General features: G+C 34.4%; 1 pseudogene; it reads right to left on the bottom strand.

Moving 5' to 3' along the window:
* Positions 1 to 1,449: 1,449 nt before the first annotated feature.
* On the bottom strand, positions 1,450 to 1,568 carry LOC112470017 (annotated as a pseudogene).
* Between the last annotated feature and the right edge of the window lie 6,672 nt (positions 1,569 to 8,240).

Genomic DNA, 8,240 nt, shown 5'->3' with positions numbered 1-8,240 from the left:
AATTTGATTTCCAGAATTACCACATTATATTTAAATGTTAGTTTTCAATAAAAAAAAAATCACAAAACATTCAAAGAAACAGGAGAGTATGGTTCATTCACAGGAGAAAATAGACAGAACCTGCCCCAGAGAAAGCCCAGACATGAGATTCATTAGACAAAGATTTTAAATTAACTCTCTTAAATATGCTCAAAGAGCTAAAGGAAACTATGGACAAAGAACTAGAGGAAACCTGGAAAACAATGTGTAAACAGAATGAGAATATCAATAAAGAGATAGAAATCATAAAAAGAAACTAAGCAGAAATTTTAGAGCTGAAAAGTACAACAGCTAAAACTAAAAAAAAAAAATCATGAGAGGGACTCAATAGCAGATTTAAACAGAAAGAAAAAAAGAAGTGACGAACTTTAAGATAGAGTTATTGAAATTATCAAGTCAGAGGACCAGGGGCAGGGCGGGGGGAGGGTGGTGAAGAATAGTGAGCAGAGCCTAAGGGATCTGTGGGACACCATCAAGCAGAACAACATGCACATTATGGAAGTCCCAGAAGGAGAAGCAGGGAAGGGACGGAAAGAATATTTGGTGAAATTATGACTGAAAAATTCAACAAATGTGTTGAAAAAACTTGAATCTACACATCCAATAATCTCAACATGCTCCCATTATGATAAACTCAAAGATATCCACAATGAGATATAATGTGTCCCATAATGCGGCAAACTGTTGAAAGCAAGGGAAAGATTTTTTTTTAACATTTATTTTAATTTTTTAATCACAGCTGATGTTCAATAATATATTAGTTTTAGGTGTACAGAATATTAGTTAAACATTTATATAATTTAGTTATCCTCTACAATAAGTCTAATACATATCTGACAACATACATAGTTACTACAATATTATTGACTATATTCCCTATGCTGTACTTTACGTCCCCATGACTATCTTGTAACTACCAATTTATATTCCTTAATCCCTTTGCCTTTTTCACCCAGCCCCAAAACCTGTCCCTTCTGGCAACCATCCGACTGTTCTCTGTATCTAAGAGTTTGTTTCTGTTTTAGATGTTCACTTATTTTCTTTGTTAGATTCCACATATAAGTAAAATCATATGATATTTGTCTTTGTCTGATTTTTCTCAGGATAATACCTTCTAGGTCCACTCATGTTGTAGCAAATGATAAAATTTTATTCTTTTTTATGGCTGAGTAATATTCCATTCTATATATGTACAACTTTTTAAAAAATCTATTTGTCTATCAACAGACACCTCGGTTGTGTCCATTATCTTGGCTACTGTAAATAATTCTGCAATGAACACAGGGAAGCCCCCTTTTAAAAATTTTATTTGTTATTTATTTTTATTTTATAGGTGAGGCAACCCTTGGTTGACCTCACAGATTGCAAGGACCCTGTCAGCTTTACAATCCCTTATTATTTTATTTTTCACACCTACAGCACCTGGTCTTCCTAGGTGGTCCCCCATCCAAGTACTAACCATGCCCGACCCTGCTTAGCTTCTGAGATCAGACAGGCTCGTGCTTGTTCAGGGTAGGATGGCCGTAGACTAGGAAGCCCCTTTTTGAATCAATGTTTTGGATTTCTTCAGATAAATACCCAGAAGTGAAATTGTTGGGTCATAAGGTAGTTCTATTTTTAATTTTTTGAAGAACTTCCATACTGTTTTCCATAGTAACTACACCAATTTGCAATTCCACCAACAGTACACAAGGGTTCCCTTTTTCCTACATCCTCACTCACACTTGGTGCTTGTTGATTTATTGAGGATAGCCATTCTAGCAGGTGTGAGGTGTGATCTCACTGTGGTTTTAATTTGTGTTTCTCTGATGTTTGGCATCTTTTCATATGTCTATGGACCATCTGCATGTCCTCTTTCGAAAAATGGCATTCAGGTTCTCTGCTCATTTTTAAATCAGATTGTGTGTTTTTTTGTGGGTTTTTTTTTTGGTGTTAAGTTGTATAAGTTCTTATATGGACATTAACCCCTTATCGATGTATCATTGGTGAACATCTCCCATTCAGCAGGTTGCCTTTTCATTTGGTTGGTTTCCTTTGCTGTGCAAAAACTTTATAGTTTGATGTAGCCCCATTTGTTTATTTTTTCTTTTGTTTCCCTTGTCTGAGGCGACATATCAGAAAAAAAAATATTACTAAGAGCAATATTGGAGAGTTTAATGCCTATATATTCTTCTAGGAGTTTTATGATTCGAGTCTTTAAGTCTTTGATCCATTTTGAGTTTATTCCTGTATATGGTATGAGGTGGTCTAGTTTGATTTTTTTGCATGTAACTTTCTAGCTTTCCCAAAACAATTTACTGGAGACTCCCTCTATTCCACTGTATATTCTTGCCTCTTTTGTCCTAGCTTAATTGACCATATAGGTGTGGGTTTATTTCTGGGTTGTTATATTTATTCCATTGACCTATGTGTCCCTTTTTGTGCCAGTATCATGCTGTTTTCATTATTATAGCCTTGTTGTACAGTTTGACATCAGGTAGCATGATACTCCCAACTTTGTTCTTTTTCAAAATTTTTATGGCTATTTGGGGTCTTTTGTGGTTTCATATACATTTTTGGATTATTTGTTCAAGTTCTGTGAAAAATCCCATTGGTATTTTGATAGGGATTGCACTGAATTTATAGATTGCTTTGGGCAGTATGGACATTTTAACAATGTTAATTCATTCTACCCATAAGCACGATATATGCTTTCATTTATTTATATCTTCTTCAAATTGTTTCTTCAATGTCTTATAATTTTCTGAATACAGGTCTTTTACCTCCTTGATTAAATTTATTCCTAGGCATTTTTAATGCAATTTTAAATGAGAGTGCTTTCTTAATTTCTTTTTCTTTTAGTTTAGTATTGGTATATAAAAAATGCAACTGATTTCCAATAATTTTGTATCCAGCTACTTTACTGAATTTATCAGTTCTAACAGTTTTTTGGCGGAATCTTTAGGATTCTCTACATACAGTATCATGTCATCTGCAAATAATGACAGTTGTACTTCTTCCTTTCCAATTTTGATGTCTTTTATTTATTTTTATTGTCTTACTTCTGTGCTAGGGCTTCCAATACTATGTTGAATAAAAGTGGTGAAAGTGGAAATCCTTGTCTTGTTCCTGATGTTAAGGAAAACATGTTTAGCTTTTCACCATTGAGTATGTTATTAGCTGTGGGTTTGTCATATATGGCCTTTATTGTGTTACGTTCCCTCTATTTCTACTTTGCTGAGAGCATGTGTCATAAATGAATGTTGGATTTTGTGACATGCTTTTCTGCATCTATTGATATGATCATATGGTTTTTATCCTTCATTTTGTTTATGTGCTATATCACATTAATTGATTTGCAAATACTGAAACATCCCTGTGCCCCTGGGTTGAAGCCCACTTGATTGTGGTGTATAAACTTTTGTATACACACACACACACACATATATGTGTGTGTGTATATATATATATATATTTTTTTTTTAGAATGTCTTTGTCTAGTTTGGGAATCAAGGTAATGCTAGTCTTGTAAAATGAGCTTGGGAGACTTCGCTCCTCTTGAATTTTTTGGAAAAGTTTTATTCCTTTGAATGTTTGGTAAAATTTACTCATGAAGCCATCTAGTCCAGGATTTTTCTTTGTTGGGAGTTTTATGATTACTGATTTAATTTTATTAGTAATTACTGGTCTGTTCAGATTTTCTGTTCCTTCTTGATTCAGCCTTGGAAGATTATTTCTAGGAATTTATCCATTTCTTCCAGGCTGTCCAATTTGTTGTCATATATTTGTTTGTAGCATTTTCTTATAAGTCTTTGTATTTCTGTGGTGTCACTTATCACTGCTCTTTCACTTCTGATTTTATTAGGGTCCTCTCTTTTTCTTGATGAGTCGGTTTAAACATTTATTAGTTTTATTTTTTCAAAGAACCAGTTCTTGGTTTTATTGATCTTTTTGTTTTTATAAACTCTATTTTATTTATCTCCAGTGTGTTATTTCCTTCCTTCTACTCACTTTGGGCTTTGTTTATTGTTCTTCTTCTAGTTCTATTACATAAAAACTTAGATTGTTTACTTGAGATTTTTGTTTCTTCAGGTAGGCATGTATTGCTATGAATTTCCATCTTAGGACCGCTCTGTGTTCCACAGATTTGGGGTCCTTTGTTGTGTTTTCATTTTCATTTGTCTCAAGGTCCCTTTTGGTGTCTTCCTTGATTTCATTGTTAACCCATTCATTGTTTAGCAGCATGCTTTTTAGACTCCAGGCGTTTATATGTTTTTTAGTTTTCTTTCTGTAATTGATTTCTAGTTTCATCCCATTATGATCAGAGAAGATGCTTGATATGACTTCAATCTTCTTAATTTTTGGAGACTTATGTGGCCTAACGTGTGGTCTCTCCTGGAAATGTTCCATGTGTGCTTGAAAAGAATGTATATTCTGCTACCTTTGGGTGAAATGTTAATAAAAGTATCAATTAAATTCATGTGGCCTAACGTGTCATTTAAAACTGCTGTCTCCCTGATGATTTTCTGTCTAGATGATCTATTCATTGATGCCAGTGGGTGTTAAAATCCCCTACTATAGCTGCATTCCTGTCAATATCTCCATGTCCATCAATTTTTCTAATATATTTAGGTGCTTCTACATTGGGCACATCAATGTTTACAAGGGTTATATCTTGGTGGATTGATCCCTTTATCATAATGTAATGCCCTTATTTGTCCTTTGTTATAGACTTTGTTTTAAAGTCTATTTTGTCTGATATTTGCATGAAATATCTTTTCCTATCACTTTACTTTCAATCTGTATGAATCTTTTTTAAATTTTATTTTATTATTAGTTTCAAGTATACAGTACATAGGTTAGACATTTATATAGTCTATGAAATGATCCCTGATTGCTTTCTTTCCTCTTGCTGTCCACCTAGCCATTAATGCTGACTGCATTCCCTATGCCATGCTCCCTAACCCCGTGATCATCTATCAACTACAAATTTGCACTTCTTAAACCTTTCATCTCTTTCTCCACGCCCCAAACAGCCCTCCCCTCTGGTTGTCACCAGATTATCCTCTACATTTGTGTCTGTTTTCAATTAGTTTGTTCCTTTTGTTCCTTAGATTCCACATATAAGTGAAATCATATGGTGTTTATCTTTCTGTCTGCCTTATTTCACTCAGCATAATAACCTCTAAGTTCATCCATGTCCTTGTGAATGGTAGGATTTCATTTTAATGGCTAAGTAATATTCCATTGTATAAGAACCATAACTTATTTATCCAATCGTCTGTTGATGGGCATTTAGGTTGCTTCCATATCTTGCCTATTGTAAATTGTGCTGCCATGAACATAGGGGTGCATAGATCTTTATGAATTATCGTTTTGGTTTTCTTTGGATAAATATAAAGAAATGCAATTGCTAGGTCAAAAGGTATATTGATTTTTAATTGTCTGAGAAACCTTCAGACTGTTTTCAATAGTGCTGTACCAATTTGCAATCTCACCAACAGTGTATGAGTTTCCTTTTCTCTACATCCTTGCCAACACTTATTGTTCTTTGATTTATTGATGATAGCCATTCTGATAGGTTTGAGGTGATACCTCATTGTGGTTTTATTTTATTTTATTTTTATTATGGTAACATTAGTTAACGAAATCCAGTAAGTTTTAGGTGCATAATTCAACAGTAAGGCATACATATATATTGCATTGTGTGTTCACCACCCATAGTTAGATTTCGTTCTGTAACCACATATTTGACCCCTTTTATCCCATCGACTTTACCCTTCCCAACTCCCCTAACCCTCTGATAACCACTAGTCTCTTATCCATGTCCATGAGTCTGTTTGTTTGTTCTGTTTGTTTCTTGCTTTTAGGTTTATATCCCACATATAAGTGACATCATGTGATTTTCAACTTTTTCTGTCTGGCTTATTTCACTTAGCATGATTATCTCGAGGTCCATCCATGTTGTTGCAAATGGCAGTATTTTCTCTCTTCTTATGGCTGAGTAATAGTCCATTGTATATATGTACCACAGCTTCTTTAGCCAATCATCTATCGTAAGACACTTTGGTTGCTTCCATGTCCTGGCCACTGTGAATAATGCTGCTATGAACATCGGTGTACAAATATCTTTTTGGAAATGGGTTTTCAAGTCTTTGGGGTAAATACCCAGTAGAGGGATTGCTGGATCATATGGTAGATCAATTCTTCGTTTTACGCGGGTCCTCTATACTGTTTTCTCTAGCGGCTGTACCAATTTGCAATTCCACCAGCATTGTATGAGGGTTCTTTTTCTCTGCATCCTCTCCAACACTTGATATTACTTGTCCTGATGATAACGGCTATTCGAACAGGTGTGAGATGGTACTTCATTGTGGTTTTGATTTGCATTTCCCTTATACCTAGCAATGATGAGTATCTTTTCATATGTATTTTGGCCATTTGTATGTCTTCTTGGGAGAAGTGTCTGTTCAGGTCCGCTGCACATTTTTTAATTGGATCATTTGTTTTTTTGTTGTTGTTACTGAGTTGTATAAGTTCTTTGTATATTTTGGATATTAGACCCATATTGGAGGGGTTGCTTGCAAATATATTTTCCCATTTGAATGGTTGTCTCTTTAGCTTGTTGACGATTTCTTTTGCTGTGCAGAACCTTTTCAGTTGGATGTAGTCCAATTCATTTACATTTGCCTTTACTCCCCTTGGCTTTAAGTCAAATTCATAAAATCCAGTTTAAGTCCAAGGTCCATGAGTTCAGTTCCTGTGTTCTCTTCTATGCAATTTATTGTTTCAGGTCTTATATTCAGGTTCTTAATCCATTTTGAGTTAATTTTGGTGTGTGGTGACAGACAACAGTCTAGTTTCATTCTTTTGTAGGTGGCTTTCCAGTTTTCCCAGCACCATTTATTGAAGAGGCTTTCCTTTCTCCACTGTGTGTTTTTAGATCTGCTTTTAAAAATCATTTGCCCATATAAACATTGGTTTACTTCTGGATTCTCAATTCTGTTCCAGTGGTCTGAGTCCTTTTTTCTGCCAATACCATGACATTTTGATTATTGTTGCTTTATAGTATAATTTGAAGTTGGGCAGAGTGATGCCTTCAGCCTGTTCTTTTTTCTCTGGATGGCTTTGGGGATTCTGGGTTTTTTGTGCTTCCATACAAATCTGATGGGTTTTTTTGTTTTGTTTTGTTTTTTAATGCTGATGGGATTTTGATGGGGATTTCATTAAATCTGTATAATGCTTTAGATAATAAGGTCATTTTAGCTACGTTCATTCTTCCAATCCAAGAACATGGAATACCTTTCCATTTCTTTGTATCTTTTTTATTTCTTTTAATAATATCTTATAGTTTTCATTTCATATGTCCTTCACACGTTTCATTAAATTTACTCCTAGGTATTTTATTCTTTTGGTTGCAATCGCAAAAGGAATTATTTTTTTCCACTTCTTTTTATGACAATTGATTATTAGAGTATAGGAACACTATGGATTTTTGAACACTGATTTTATATCCAGAAACTTTACTATTTACTTATTGTTTCCAGTAGTGTTCTTGTGGAGTCTTTAGGGTTTTCTACATAGAGAATCCTGCCATCTGCAAAGAAATAGTTTCACTTCTTCGTTTCCTATTTGGATGCCTTTTACATCTTTCTCTTGTCTGATTGCACTTGCTAGGTCTTCCAATGTTATATTGAATGACAGTGGTGATAGCAGACAGTCAGTCTTGTCTTCTTCCTGATCTTAGAGGAAAGGTTCTTAGTTTTTCACCGTTAAGCACAATGCTGGCTGAGGGCCTTTGTTATGTTAAGGCACTTTCTTTCTATACCGATTTTGTTAATTGTTTTTGATTATAAATGGATGCTGTATCTTGTCAAAGGCTTTTTCTGCATCTATTGATATGATCATATAATTATTTTTTAATTTGTTTAAGTGGTGTATCACATTAATTGATTTGCGTATGTTGAACCATCGCTGTGTCTCTGGGATGAAGCCCACTTGATTGTGGGGTATAATCTTTTTAATATATTGCTGTACTCGGTTCACTAGTATCATATTTAGGATATCTATGTTCATGAGAAATATTGGTCCGTAGTTTTCTTTTCCTGTGTTATCTTTACCAGGTTTTGATATCAGGGCAGTACTGGCCTCATAAAATGAGATAGGAAGTATTGCCTCCTCTTCAATTTTTTAAAAGAGTTTGAGGAGAATAGATATTAAAG

This window comes from Pteropus alecto, unplaced genomic scaffold, assembly GCF_000325575.1.
Source record: "Pteropus alecto unplaced genomic scaffold, ASM32557v1 scaffold179, whole genome shotgun sequence".
Lineage (NCBI taxonomy): Eukaryota > Metazoa > Chordata > Mammalia > Chiroptera > Pteropodidae > Pteropus > Pteropus alecto.
The sequence above is the reverse complement of the archived record's forward strand: the minus strand, read 5'-3'. Positions and strand labels throughout refer to the sequence as shown.